This window comes from Hyaena hyaena, unplaced genomic scaffold (genome assembly GCF_003009895.1).
Source record: "Hyaena hyaena isolate Hyena2069 unplaced genomic scaffold, ASM300989v1 scaffold_7, whole genome shotgun sequence".
Taxonomy (NCBI): Eukaryota; Metazoa; Chordata; class Mammalia; order Carnivora; family Hyaenidae; genus Hyaena; species Hyaena hyaena.
The window spans coordinates 2,791,483-2,807,219 of NW_024080639.1; the positions used below are offsets into that span (position 1 = coordinate 2,791,483).

A 15,737-nucleotide genomic window follows, 5' to 3' on the forward strand; every position below is an offset into this window, starting at 1 on the left:
CGCCCCATCTCTTCTTCTTATAATAACAGTCGTATGGGGACAGTGCCACCCAAATGACCTCATTTTAACTAATCTGCCTCTTGAAAGGCCCCATCTCCCAATAAGTCACATTCTGAGGTACTCGGGGTTTGGGACTCCAACCTATAAATTTGGGACAGACACAATTCAGCCCATAAAAATGACAGAAAGTTACCTTGGAGCCAGAGGAGGTGAGAAGTTTGACTAGAAAGGGATCTGAGGAACATTTGAGGGTAGAAATTATGTAGTAATTCTATATTTTAACTGTTCTGTGTCTTAATTTGTCAACGACATGGGGTACATGGATTAGTCAAAACTCATTGAAATGAATACTTAAGACGAATGCATTTAATTATATGTAAATTATACCTCAAGGCAATCAATTTAAACTGAAAACCTACACAATATTTTTAGAATTTTGAATCCTAAAAATAATAGTTGTTCATTGTAGAGCATTTACATTACAAGTAAAAAACAAACTATAATTACCTAGAATTGTACCCTGCCATAATTTTGTTATGTCATTAAGATATATACATATTACATATTTGTACATATGGATCTTCTAATGGCAAAATATAACACTCATTTTTTTGCAACCTGTTTTTTCTTACTTGCCAAGATCAACGTTATTCACTGTCATCTTGAGTAATTTCATAAATGGCGGACGATCATTTAATTAGCTGGTCTCAAGTGTTTGATACTTAGGCCATTTGATTTTTCTCTTCTTATCATAAGCAAAGCCATGCATGTTTATGGTTAAATCTGTGCACAAATCTATAATTATTTTCGTATGCATTCTAGAGGTACAATTTCTGGGTCAAAGGTTAGATTTTTAAGGCTTTTGATATCTATATTTCATACATAGAAAATTGTTATCCGTGGCATCACTTCTTGTTGGAAAAACTTATAGGAAGTATAAAAAGTATAATTAAATGAAGTGTTTAGAAATATGTTTGCTAATTGAGGAGAGGAAAATGGTAGCCCACTGCCGCTCTGTCTGGCATTTCTTTGAATGCTTCCACCACCCTATCCTTCCGGTCTCAGCTATGAAGAGATTGGACTCAAAATTTTAACATGACTAAGTTCAAAGGATGGAGCAGGAGCAAAGATGGATGACTTCTGACTCTCCAAATCTCCCTGCCCCGGGGTCAACCTGCTAATATTGACTCTGACACTAAACAGATCCCCAGGCAAAGGGAGTTTCTGAAGCACATCCTTAGTTCAATTACAGCCCTGGCCAGTGGGTGGGCAAAATGCCTCCGTGCCCAACAATCCTGGCCCAACTCCAGGCCGTTAACACCTAGGGAAAGTGAACTCATTCACACTGAAGGGATATGAGCTAGTATGGCCGACACCCATTCCATCATCATCATCTCCTTCTCAAGCATAGAGATATATTAACACTTCCATCCCATTACTGAGCTCTCCCTTGGGGAATCCACAGCCGCAACAACAGCAAAAAGAAAAACATCGATAGTCAAGGAGCATTACTCCAAAATGAAGGAAGAGTGAGACCAAATAAATGCTTTTTATAACGTACAGAAAAACAAAGCACTAACTGGTCGGGAGAGGAACAGATTTTTCTTTTCTATAACATTCCAAGCTCTTGCTCATGCCCCTGACTTTTGCTCCACTTTCCTGATGGGGGGGAAAGTCTGTTCATCCTTCAGTCTGAAAGAAAACCTTGAGACTGGAAGTCTCCATAAAGGCAGAGCTCCTGGTGCCGGTAAAAGAACAATGTCATGTATTGTGAACATGAGAATTGATGAGGTCAGAACCACCCCAGGGACATGAAAATATATATTTATGTAAGAGGCAGTAAAATTTGTCTGCAATTAAGTTTTACCAAAACCCTCAAATCTGTTGTTTGGTTTTAAGCAGATGTTGAAAAGGTTTATCCTGGATTCTGTCTTTATTGATAGGATGTCTTTTGATCTGCAGCCAAATAAGAAATCTGGATGTTATTTTGGATTTGGAAATTTCCTTTAAATAAACATATTAGTTAAGTATGTAAATCTGCTTATCATCACTTCGGGCATATTGCCAGAGTGGGAAACATCTGGGGCCTGGTGTCAGCCGACTTATTAATTCACACTTAGAGTATGTTTCACCCACGTTATTGCTGAATAATGTTATCTTGATTGCCTAAGTCAGCTGCATCTTGACAACAGTTCGTTGCAAGTTGGAGGTTTAAATTTTGACTCATGAGAAATCCACCAGGCAAGGCCTGTCTGGGCCCAGCGATTTGGGCTTCCAGCCCCCTTCAGGATTGATTTCGGAAATTAATTGTTAACATTTTGGATTATGAATGGTGGAGATCTGTGTTATTTATCTGAACTGGCCAGCATGTAATTCTGGGAAGGGATTATATGACCTCCTCCTGATAAGCACTGAAGTGGGGTCATTAATACAACTTTCTGCTGTAAAGCTCTTGCCACTTCATGGAAGTGCCTTTCCCTCCAGTTAAAGCGATACTCTGTCGACTTCAGCCTTTAAGTCTAGAGTGAATCATTTTGTCTGGTGGGCTGGTGGATGATGAACGGCTGCAGCCCAGCATTCTCACTAATACAGGTAACAGAGCGTATAAATCCAGAGAGTGCTGGGATCCTCACACACTTCCAGGCCAGGAAATGAGCACCAGGGAATGGATGTGTTTGGAGAGCTTCCTAATGAATGATGACTTTGTGCTCAGCAGAGAAAATGGTTCTAGTCATTGGTTGATGGAACAGCTGGAATTCATGTTCCAAGGTCCAGGAGAAGTGAATTATGGGAAAGAGGAATTTCAGAGAAGCTGTGATTATTTGTGCCTTCTGGTTGGTCCTTCCAAACCATCGGCAAGACTTCCTTGGTGTATTAGCTAGGGCAGGTAGTACTAGCTACTGTAACAAAGAGCCCTTCAAATTCAACAATAAAAATAAAAAGCTTATGGGAGGCAGCAAAAGCAATAGTAAGAGGGATGTTTATTGCAATCAATGCTTACATTAAAAAAGAAGAGGGGCACCCGGGTGGCTCAGTTGGTTGAGTATCGAACTCCTGATTTTGGCACAGGTCGTGATCCCAGGGTTGTGGGATTGAGCCCCGTGTTGGGCATGGAGCTTCCTTAAGATTTTCTCTCTCCCTCTGCTCCTCTCCACGTGCTCTCTCTCTCTAAAAATTAAAAAAATCTTAAAAAAGAAGAAAGTTATTGAATAAAAACCTAACTTGACAGCTCAAGAGCTAGAAAAAGAAGAGTGAACTAAGCCCCAAATTAGCAGAAGGAAGGAAGATGATTTTAGCTACTGTGAAGTACAATGAAGGGGAACATTCTAGAGTAGTGAGGTAGGAAGTGATGGGCAGGGGCAGGCCTATATTGGGTGAGGCGACCAAGGATGACCTCACAGAGGAGCTGCTGTTTGAACTGAGACTTCACAGATGGGGAGGAGCCTGCCATGACAGGAAAGAAAAAAAAAAGCAAATGGCAAGAGCCAGAGGCAGGAACAAACCTGACATGGTGGAGGAAATTAAAGAATGCCTGTGCAGCTAGGAATAAGGGGGAGCCCTTCTAGGGAAGAAGTTGAAGGGACAGGGGGTGTCAGTCACACAGGGTCATAAGATCATGTTATGGAGTTTGCATTTTATAATACAAGAAAGGGTGCGAGTGACAGGAAATAAATTGAAGCTCTACACTACTTCGTACCCCCTTATCACCCGAGTTTTCGTTACTGCCTCCTTTGCTCTGTCACTTTCATGTCCAGTAGCTTCAAGCGACTGTTCTCCCTCATACACAGATTTCTGTTTCTTCAGAAGGTACCTGCCCCTCTCCCTTCTACCCTGTTCATTTATTTACCTTGTGAATGTCTTCTCTTTGGCATCCAATTTCCCAATATGGTGTTTTCTCTCCTCTGAAGACTTGCAATCTAATGAGGAAGGAAGGTTTGAATGGTCCGGGCCTCATTCTGACAATTGGCAATTGTCAAACACCACACGAGTTGTCTAGTTGGAGGAGATCGACCAATCGAGCCCATGTCTTTCTTTTCTCATGAATGGCATTCAGTACCTTGGACTTTCCCTCTAGCCTTTCAGGGGAAGAGATGAGCCTATGAGTGAGGAGGAGTGAGAAGGAAGAAAGGAAAGATTAGATGCTGGTGAGGCCTGGGAGAGTTTAGAGAGAAGAGAAAATGTCAGCCAGATATGCCCTCGCCCGACCTCTGGGCTGAGAGAAGTTATCTCCGGCCACTGAGTATATTTCTCTTTTCCATCCTCAACAGGATCTTCCTTCTGACCTTTGTCCGTGGATTATAGGGGAAAAAAACCAACAACAACCATTTAGGAACTTAAAATGTAAACTCACTTAGGGTAGAGAAAGTCCGGTTATCCTTTGATTAAAGAATAAAAATAATGGTGTCCTTTCTCTCTGTACACACACACACACACACACACACAATTTGTCAATGGCTGGTAAGAATTGGTTGCTGGATTTCACTCTGCTATAGGTCAGGTACATTCTATCCTTTTACTGGAGTGGAATGTAACGTCTCTGGGGTTTTCACTTTAGTCTTTCTCTTTCTTTCTTTCTTTCTTTCTTTCTTTCTTTCTTTCTTTCTTTCTTTCTTTCTTTCTTTCTTTCTCTCTCTCTCTCTCTCTCTTTCTTTCTTTCTTTCTTTCTTTCTTTCTTTCTTTCTTTCTCAAAGAAAATAAATTATAGGAATAATGCAGCAAGTCATAGCAAGGAACGGATGGAGTCCTAGAGGACAGGAAGGGTAGGTGGATCTGGGCTTCTTGCCTAGAAAAAGTACATGCCTTTTATCTTAGAAAGAAAGAGTTGACACTTAATTTCAGGTTTCTATAGCAAGGAGGATAGAATCAGCCCCAGATTTTTCCAGATTCCCTTGAGGAAGATGGCTCAGTGTGGTTTCTTACATGCTGAGGATACCTTAGATACTCAAGCTTACTTGTTTTCACCTATTGAGATGGTCGGAGGTGCCTCTTACAAAGTCCTGCTGAGGAGTTAGGCCAAGTGAAGCAAAATCCCCATACAGATGACTTCGGGGACTCAAGAACAAATATAGCCTTTGCTCTTCAAAACGTGATTTGAGAAGCAGCCAAATATTATGCAATCATTAAGGATTTATTGATCACCCACTCACCATTGGATCCATATCAGACAGATGGGATCCCTAACAATGGTATATCTAGCTGAGGAATGGAGGCACAACTTTGTTGTGTTAGGATTCCTTTCATCTCAAATGATGGAAAACCCAATCCTAACTGACTAAAACAAATAATAATAATAATAATAATAATAAATAATAATAATAAATTACTGATATGCATAAGTGAAAGACTCAGGGTTAGGGTTGTGTGTTATTAGTTAGTTGTTGATGAATGATAGCTCCCCTCAACATATAGTAGCTTAGCACAACTACTTATTTAGCTCAAAATCTGTGGGTCAGCAATCAAAGCCGGGCTCAGTTGGATGGCTCCTCCAGTCTCCACTGGGCTCCCTCATTCATTTCAGTCTCCACTGGGCTGGTAGTTGTGGATGGGCTTCTGACGGCTGGCTGGGATGCTGGGCTGTCTGCCCCAACATCCCTTGCCTTCTAACTGGCTCTCCCAGGTCTGGCTGCATGGCTGCTGGATTCTGAGATGGAGGGGTAGCACACACCCTCACTTACGCTGCATTGCATTGGCCGAAGCAAGTCACGAGACCAGCTGGATTCAAGGGGGTGGGAAAAACATCTCCATCCCTCGATGCTCTCAGTGAGAGAATGCACAAAACCACAAGAGGTTTGGAGGCAAAGTGTAGAAACTTGATTATATTTTCCTCCAATCTATCTCATCAAGGTTGGCTTTAGGTAAGGTGGTCCTGGGGGCTTGAGCAATGTCATCGTTCTACGCTGTTGACTTCAGCCCCAGGCTCCACCATACCTGTAGCAGTTCTCCGCTCCCACATTCAACTCTAGGGGAGAAGGACAGCCCATCCGATCCTTTACCCAGTCTCAGTCTTATCAGTTAACTGTGCACGTAACTAAACGAATCTGGGTGGCCGATGCATTGCACTGCATTGATTGGCTTGGGCCTGGTCACGTGTTCCATCCTTGCACTGGGGATGGAGCCCTATGGAGCATGTAAAGTCTTCAAAACTGGTGGCTCTTGCCCAAGGAATAAAGGGTGCTGTGGGTGATAGTGATAAGGGTGTAATGAGAACAGACATCCATAGCCTGCCCATCACTGAACACGATACATTTGCTGGAGCTCCATTTGCTGTTCTGTAGGATAATGCAGAAGGTTAGAAGTTCAACACATCCACATCTGAATCCAGATCTTTAGATACCAAACCCTACATTTTGGCCTGAATTATTTTTCTCCTCAACACAGGGCATAATTCTACCTGATGATGGTCCTGTCTGGAGGGGCTTTTACTTTGTAATAGAAACATCACCCTGATGGCAGCTTTGGCTTTCTGCGATCATCTTCTACATGTCGTCGGATCAATACACTTTCAAACACTTGCCCATTCACCAAGGCATTATCTCCCCAAACTTCTTTGTCCCTGCTTATATTTGTCAACTTTACAATCCTTTTATTACCAGCAAAAGCTTTGGGAAGCAACAAATAAAAGCAGGGATTATAAAAGAATTCTTATTAAAGCATGCTTTCTTTGAGGCATAGAGTACAATGGCCTCCGTTCTCCCCTTGTGAAAAGATGTGTTTTCTTGTTTAATTAGAACAGACCTCCATTCCATCAGAAGAGGACAAGTAGGGCAGCAGCATTGAGACTCGGGCCCCAATAAAAAAAAAAAAAAAAAAAGGTTTATTTATTTCAGCTCCAGCTCCAGCCAACTTTAAAAGCGTATTGTAACTTGGTGAAATATTCCATCATATTTGGGATGAATGAATACATGTAAAGCACCACATCCCTGCCACCTAATAATCGGTCATAGTCCCCCCTTTCTATTGTTGGTTTTGTTGTTGTTGTTTTTCCTTTGCAATTAGAGCTTGTGTTGGAGAAATGCAAAGCCAAGTGCATCAATTAGGGCCCTAGCAGGAAACAGATGGCACACTCAATTTGGATAATTCGAAAGGAGCTTAGTAAAGGAATTATCTGCAAAGATGCGAGCAGGGTTAAAGGAAACCACAAGGGACAGTGCTGTACCCCAGAGTTAGCAGCGTGGGGAACTGTCACACTTAGGGCAGGGGTTGGCAAACTACAGCCCGTGGACCAAATCGGGCCCACGACCTGTTTATGAGAATAAAGCTTTATTGGAACACGCCTATTGTCTGCAACTGCTTTCGCAGTTCAAACGCGGGGTTGAATAGTTGCATCAGAGACTGTTGGGCCTGCAGCACCTGAAATATTTACTCTGGCCTCTTACAGAAAAATGTTACATCAGGATTGGACAATGCATGGACCCAAGAGTCACAGCTTCCTTAACTTTGGCAACTAGCCACCTAACTTGGCTTAGTCTGAGCCTGATTTGCTGATCTTGGGTGCAGAGAGTAGTTATACAGAGAAGGCCGCTTGGCGGGAGCTGCGACTTTCTAGAGAGAGACGCAACCAGTACAAGGCAATGGTGCAGATGAGGAGATGGTGTAACAAACCGTACAGTCTGCCTCCAAACCCTCAAATGGCCTCATTCGCTTGGAAGGAGCAGGGCCAGGAAGCCGATTGATGGGGTCCATAAAGATCAGTTTCCTGGGGAGCAGGGTAGGTTGACGAAGGGTGCAGAGCACCTTCTGGGGCAAACCTGAGGACAGGAAAGAAAAGAGGTAAGTGGGAGAACTTGCTCCAAATCCTAAGGGGTCCCAATAATCATTCTGCCCAAAGAAACTGCACTAGCAACACATCTATACAATCGTTTTGAAATACACAATATACACAATTTTGATTTGTAAATTACACCTCAATAAAGCAAGAAGCAAAAAAAAAAGACTGCATTAAAAACTGGAAGGGAAGCTGCTGGCTCATTTATTCAAACACTTATTTTACCCTTCCAAAATAGGAAACCCATCCTAGTGCTGAGTTATATGAAGACAAGGTGAACCCTTTCCTCTCCAGCCACGCATCATATGTATCATGAAGTGACAATTCTGTGACTGTGTATTTAAAGTCTGTTTTCCCCACTGTGGGCTCTACCATTCACCGATCTATCCCCACACCGGGTCCGGGGCTTACCATACAGCAGTAGTTCAATAAACGTGTGTTGAATCAGTTCACTGAAGACAGAATATGTCAAATACTTTGCACCTCAAAAGGATAGGATGTTTACGGGATGGAGGGTATATGGGCAAATGGCAGACATGAAAAGTAGTAATGTGAAGATCCTCTTATCAGAAGCAATTGGGACAAACAGGTAAAGTTGAAATTTGGAATGATTAAAAAATACATTCCTTAAATTCCTTAAATATTTAACATTTTCTCTCTCTCTCTCTCTCTTTTTTTTTTTGCTTTTTTTCGAGCCCTGTGTCAGGCTCCACGCGTAGAGTGCCAAGCCTGCTTAGGATTCTCTCTCTCTTCCTCTCCCTCTCTCTCTCTCTGCTTCTTCCCACTCGCACACTCTCTCTCAAACTAAATAAATAAATTTTTTTTAAAAAAGAAATGATACGTGGAGAGTCTTTAGGAACAAAGAAAATTGACAAATGTCTATTTCCTGCCTCAGTTCCTCAGTTTCTCCTTTTTCTTCCCTCTCCACGTTTCTAAACTTTCCCTGAAAGAAGGGTTGAGAGTTTCAGGGTCAAGTGTGGGGCTAAAGAGAGAAACTATTTCTGCCTGTCCTACATCCCCTACTCCCAGCCATATCGGGTGATATGCCAGTGGGAGCCGGAGTGAACCCTGATCACTCAAGGTCACCTCAAGGTCATCTCAAGGCCATCTCAAGTAGTTGCTATGAGAACTCCAGAAAAGCATCCCCCTGGGGGACTTGTCTAAGTCTCTGCAGGAAAGGCAGTGTGATATCCAGCCGGGCCAATTCTTCTCAAACTTCAACCTGCATCTGAATCACCAAGGGATCTTTGTAAAATGCAGATTCTGATTCTTTAGTTCTAAAGGGGGGTCCAAGATTCCATACCTCAAGTGATCACAAAACTGCCTCTCTTTGGACCTTACTTTGGGTACTGAGATTCCAGGGGGCGGGGACATGAGGATATTGGGACCGTGGACATAAGTGACAATCCTGGATCTACTACCGGGGGACTTTCAAAGCTTGGGCAGAATGCTCATCGATTCAAAAACTCCATTTCCTCATCGATTGAAGCAGCAACAATAATCATACCAGCCCCCGCGATGTTGTCACAAGACTTAAATGAGATCATACACGCGAAAAACTTTGTTAACCAGAAAGCACTGCGAAGTATAAGCTGTTCATAGCTCTTCCGACTGAAAACGCCAGGCTCTCTCTCTCTTTCCAACAGAAGAGAAGCATTAAATCTAGACCACATACACGTATGTGTGGGCAGAGAGCTTGATGGGAGGGTTGGGGGTGTCCCCAAAGCTAGAGAAAGTAGGTGTAAACGGTCGGTGTGAAGGCATCTTAACCAAATAGAACTTGTTAAACCAGGCCACAAAGCAGTGAGACCCTACTTCTTCTTCCGGGATGCGGTGATAAAGAAATTACATAGTTATTTGAGAGGAACATAAATAAAGATTAATAGGTTAATGAGTTATTTTCCTTTCATTACTACACTATTGTACTTTATTATAATTGCTTTGCACTCATTTAATTAAATTTGAACTGGGGCCAACACAAGATAATTTGTTTTCCCTGCACTGAACAATGAGTATGCAGATTGGATGTACTGAAGCAGTAATCAGCCCTCTGTTTGCAACACTTTCCTACTCTGAGTAGACATTATAATTGATAATTTGATTGTTGCAGCACTCTGTGCAATATATTTTAAAGCAACATTAACATAATGGAAATTATGTTGTGAGCTTAATCTCAGTTTTTCACTGAGCGGCTATCTGGCTCCTCGTATAAACCAGTGAGGGTCTGACAGCAGCAGATCTAAGTCTGTCTCTGTCTCTGTCTCTCTCTTTTTCTCTCTTCCTGCCTCTCTCCCTCCTTTCTTTCTCCTTTCCATTCCCTTCCTTCCTGCTCCTTCCTCCCTCCTTTCCATCCTTCTCATTCCCATACTTCTTCCATTTCCCCTTCCCTTCCTTTCTATTCCTTTCTTCCCTCCTCCCATAACCACATCCACCTCCTTCACTTTCTTGGTTCTCTAGATCTACCGAAGAAGGTCGAAGGATGACATGGGGGGTGCTGAAGGCTGAATTTCCCCAGCCGCATTTCCTAATTTTGACGCTTGCACACGTCTGGAACATTCAGGAAAAGCACACAAGGGCCTTTCCCAGAAACAACCAAATGAGAAAGTATTCAAGGTGGTCAGCGTGAAAGCCAGCCTTAGACTCTGTGCTGTTGATGCACGTAATGGACCGTTCACAAGGTGGCCGTGCACTCTTTGAGGGCATTGCAGCAAGTTTGGGCAGATCTGGGGGAAGAGCCACTGACATTCCTAAAATCTATTCTTCCCTCGGAGCTGCAAACACTTTCTTCAAAAGATGTAGCATTTACTCTTACGAATACATTCTGGGAACTCATTCTTTCCGGCCCAAGGGCTTCCTGTCCCACAATGGAAACTAGGTGTGACATTCTGTTTAATAATCCCGGGCCAGATAGCTTGAGCACAGGTGGGGAAGCCCTGTGTCCAGGTGACTTCTGTTGAATTTTCATGACTCTGTAAATGTTTGTTTCTGTGTTTGTTCTGGGATGAAAAACACCTGCAAGTGGTTGGAAATGACCGCGATGGCTTTGGAAGAGCCTCAGGAGGGGAATCTGAGTGCTCTTTGTCCTCCTCCAAACTGTCCGGGGCCCTGATTTTGTTACAAAAACCAAATCTCTTCGAAGGCAAGCCTGCTCTTTAATCTCCTCGCTCTTTCTAGGGCCCCTGCACACACACTCTGGTCTTCTTTTATATTTTGAAACTCCCGGTCAGTGTGGAGGCAAAATGCCATACCCGAGAGCATGTTCCTTTGGTGTGGGCACCATTGTGGAGAAGGCAGACGTATCTCTGTAATGCATTCGCCATCTCCAGTGAACGCTGAGTTTCAGCACGGACTCTGAGTGTCTTGTGAGGGTTCCCCCTTCTCTTTCTGTGTATTTATTTTGCACAAAAACTTGCACTATTCACATACCAACTACCCAGTTCAGAAGGAGCACTCCTAAATTCTATTTTGCGCTCACTGACTCCTGATGTGGTCTGAGAGGGCATCTTATACATAGTCTCTCATTTGCGTGAGATGGACTTCTCTTGGTTGGGTTTACTGTTCTAATTATTACTATTGGGTTTTTTTATGTTTTTTTTTTTTTTTTACAGAAAAGGGGGCCAAAGACTGATGTTTTTACATTTCACCCCATTAAAAAGAAGAAGGAGGAGGAGGGGGGGGAGGGGGAGGAGGGGGGGGGGGGGGGGGGGGGGGAAGAGGAGGAGAAGGAGAAGGAGAAGAAGACACAGAAAGAAGAGAAAGCTCCAATTTGCCTGCATGGAGTGTGCTTCCTCTCGTTCAGATGCCGTGTTTACGTGGTGACAGCCACACGTGGGATGTGGCCCCAGCCTAGAGACACAATCCTGGCTTCTTGCATCAGCCCACCCACAGCTCCCAGCCTCCAGGGACATTGCTAAGGAAGCCGGCTCCCAAACAAGGACCCGTGGGCGGATTCGTGGAGCGCACATACCAGGTCTTCAGGTGGGGGGCAGTTTCCCACTATGAGAAACCAGGGCAAAGGGGCTCTCGCCGGGTCCTGGCCATGGATCCTGGCATCTGCTGCCTTTGCAGACATCATAGCGCCTTGGGTTATTCAGCTTGGCTCCTCCGTTTGTATCTCTCATAATTTGGTTCCTAAGACTAGGATTTAACTGCAAGGAACTTCTTTGGAGATGATCCCAGTGCACACCAGGAGGGGAATGAGGAATTGCGACAAGACAGAAGGACGATCAGTGAATGATGTGTCACCAAGCCAGTGGGCAAGTAGGGCTCAGTCCTGTTGGGGAACCCCAGGAGCACTGCAGAAGGGGCACTGTGGAGTTATCCCACTGAGGAAGAGGGAGCAGGCGGCTATTTATACAGATGCTCTTGTCAATTGCTGGTCGAGGGTTATTCCTTGGGTGGGGGCAGGGGCGAGGGGAGCCATTCATTCTCTGAGATGTGTGCCCTGCTGAACACGGGGGTAGGACGGGCTCTGGATGCCTGAGAAGTATCTCTGGGGAGATGCATATGACAGCAGTTGGAAGGTGGGCCATTGCAATGCACACAGGACACAGGGTGGGTTCTAGTAGCCTCTGCTAGGGCTTCGCTAGGTAACAGCTCATGTGTATTCTGCCTCTGCTTAGATCGTACAGTAATCCCCCACCCCCACTCATCCGCACTCGCTTTCTGAGTTACCTGTGGCCAACCGTGGTTCCGAAGCATATGATGCTCCTTTTGACGCAGATTCAGAAGGTCAATGGTAATGCTGCCTCAGGTCACGTGCCTACGTCATTCCCCAACTGCATCTCCTCATGTAGGCATTTCATTATCTCATGTCATCGCAAGTCACAGCAGGATGTGCGCTGTAAAACAGGATGTTTTGAGAGAGAGAGACTACATTCACTTATTACAGTAAATTGTGATCATTATTCTACCTTATAGTTATTATTGTGAATCTCTTCTTGTGCCTGATTTATGAGTTACACTTTGTCATAGGTATATCAGTATGGGAAAAAACATAGGTTATATACAGTTTGGTACTACCCTTGGTTTGTACGCATCCACTGGGGGAGCCTGGAACGTACCCCCCACACGTAAGGGAGGAGTCCTTTGCCTAGAATGACAAAGATGTGCACTGAGCTCACGCAGCTGTGTTCCATAGTGCCCACCTGGACAAGAATATTTATCATCCGTTCAGCCCTCATGGGTGGATGTATGCTAAGTGCACCACGACGTCAGCCCCCTCAGTCTTCACAACAATGTCACAAGGTAGGTACCATTATCTACACCTCACACATGAGGAAGGTGTCGAGCAACTCGCTGAAGTGGTAGAGGCAGGGTATTCAAACCCACAGCCTGGCACCAGATACTTAGCCTTGGGTAGCTGTGCTGGACTGCCTCTCACAACTTTCCGGTTAGAATCTAGAAGCTCTGGAGATCATGGCTCCCCCAACTATCATTTATTGACTACATCTCCTGGATCCCGTCCTCTGGTAAAGGCTTTACTTTCGTTATTTTGTGTCGACTTCCTCACTGAGGCTGAGTGATATGCATTGTTATCCCCATTCTAGAGCTCAGGAAAGTGAGGTTCAGAGAGGTGAAACTGCACAGCTGGGGAGTGAAGAGTCAGGGTTCAGAGAGAGGCAGGTGCACACCTGACCCCCGAGTCAAGGCTCCAAGACGATGCGCTTTTCACCTGGGCCACTGCAGCAAAGGCAAACAAGCAAGGAAGGAAATCGAAGAGAGTAGCACCCCCTGACTCGCCTCAGAGCAGGCCCAGGGGTCAAGGGCCAGGCAAGAAATGAAGATCATGAAGGAAATCAGAGACCCTCCCCCCACCCCACCCCTATCCCGAATGTGGCATAATGAGGCGAGGTGGTTGCTATTTTTTAACCAAGCTTGATAATATCCAAAGTGCTTTACAATCTACTTCCCTTTCACCTGGCACACCAGCCAGACTACCGGGATGGAGCTGAGCCCGCCAGGCTGTCCGAAGCCACTCCTCCAGCACTTTTTTGAAAACCAGGAAATCCGGACCCCTGGCTGTAGAGCCAGCAAGAAATGAAAGATGCCTCCTCCAAGGCAGGCAGCCCTGGCTCTGTGTGTCTGTTGCCAACCAGCCAAGCAGCCGCCTTCTTCTCTCTAGATTTCAGCTTCCAAACTGTAAGCACAGGGAAGACGCACTAGATCAGGGCTTCGGCCTATTTGAAAAGACAATTATTTCCGATTGTTCACAATTACAGTAAAACCTTGGTTTGTGGGCATAATTCCTTCTGGAAGCTTGCTTGAAATCCAACGCACTTGCCTATCAAAGCGGACTTCAAGAACTATTGGCTCGGTTGTGATCATGTGACATTCGGGGTCGTGTAGTACTCGTATTGCAACACATCGCTGGCTAATCAAGTTAAAATTGATTAGAAACGTTTGCTCATCTTGCGGGATATGCGCAGAACAAGTTACTCACAGTCCCAGGTTTTACTCTATTTTTGAGCCTGTACTTTTCAGATAGTTCATTTTATGGTAAAAAAAAATGTCGAGATTATTAACCTTCCTTGAAAAAATAGATCTGTCCACACTGGGCATATGGTCTTCATGCTAGTTGTGTGTTGGCACTGAGTTCCTTTGCCTCTTTTAGATGGATCATGTGTTCACCACCCAGAGCTCACAGTCATTGGGTCTCACCCCCACCCTGCTTCTGGGTTTGTTAGAGGCTGGGAAAAGCTAGAGCCCATAGGCACCTCAGACACTCCTAAATATGCACATGGATAGGGAATTTCCAGGTCTTGCTTTCTGTGTGTGAGAAAGGCTAAAAACAAAACAAAACAAAAGGCTGGCCTAACCTGACAACTGAGCTCAGCCGGTGGCGGAAACGCTGTGTCCTGCGCAGTTGCACAATTTTCAAGGTGTCTTCACACATGCGGAGCTCCGGGATTCTCCGACCTGGGGAGGCGCAGGCGCCAGGTTCCTGCGCTGCCCATTGCGAGATGAGGGATCTGAGCCACGGGGAGGGCAGGGGACGCGCCCACAGTCACAATGCAGCTATTGTCAAGGGCTGAATCGAACTCAGGTTTGCTCCCTCCTGCCCTGCGCTCCTGCCCCTCTACCGGGAAGTCTCTCTGCCTCAATTTGAATACTAGCTGTTTCTTCACTACGTTATCCATTTGGTTTCTCTAACAGCTCACCAGGTGTGCCCGGCAGCTGCTACTAAACACATTTCAACAGATGAGGAAACTGTGGCAGTGTGGTCAGTGGCCTAAAAGCAAAGCAAGAAACTCTCCCTCTGGTGTAATCGGAAGGAGAATAGGAGGGATGGGTCTCATTCTCTCCTCTCCCCTTCCCCTTTCTCTCTCTCTCTCTCTCTCTCTCTCCTGGTGGGGGAAGGAGGGACCCTATTACTTTAGGAAAGATTAAAAAGTACCAAGCACCAATCTTACTCACTTTGCAAATTTGGAAATGGCAGTCTTGGATTCTTTTCTCTTTACCTTTCCTCCCTTCCTTCTTTTCTTTTTACTATGAAAACAAAGAATTATCTAACAGCATTTGAGCATTTCAAGACCCTGCATGGATTTCTCAGTGGTTCTTACCCAAGTAGGTAAAAGGCAGAGTGGGATGATGGGTTGTACTTCCCAGGTTAGCATACTGAATCCGTGATACAATGAACAAGTCCTGTTTCACCCACTGGCTTAGAAACGACGCTCAGAGGGAGCTCCGGATCACTTGGGATTCTAGAGCGAGCCAGGCTAAGAAGACGAATTGTTGCTCCGGTTTGGGGAACATCTACAAAGTGCCAGGTATCTGCTAGGTACTTTATAGACAAAAATCTCACAAATCCACACAATATTCCCAGGAGGGCATTTGTTATCTCCATTTCCCCCACTGAGGAATCTGAGGTGGGCCAAAAATGTCTCGAATGCTGCCCAAGGTCATCCCATAAGCCTGGGTCTGACTCTAAAACCTACACTACCTCTACCACACTGAGTTTGCAACAGGAGAA

General features: G+C 44.7%; 1 long non-coding RNA gene across 3 annotated transcripts; it reads right to left on the bottom strand.

Moving 5' to 3' along the window:
- Positions 1-3,138: 3,138 nt before the first annotated feature.
- LOC120238393 lies at positions 3,139-14,707 on the bottom strand. 3 transcript variants are annotated; one of them, XR_005530209.1, is made up of 4 exons: positions 14,584-14,707; positions 12,440-12,606; positions 3,848-4,097; positions 3,139-3,168 (listed from the first exon to the last, which is right to left on the bottom strand). It is a non-coding gene; the product is annotated as an uncharacterized LOC120238393 (long non-coding RNA). The 3 variants fall into 3 exon arrangements; XR_005530206.1 differs by lacking the exon at positions 14,584-14,707 and having other exon boundaries at positions 12,440-12,887; XR_005530214.1 differs by lacking the exons at positions 12,440-12,606; positions 14,584-14,707 and adding an exon at positions 7,603-7,718.
- Positions 14,708-15,737: the final 1,030 nt, after the last annotated feature.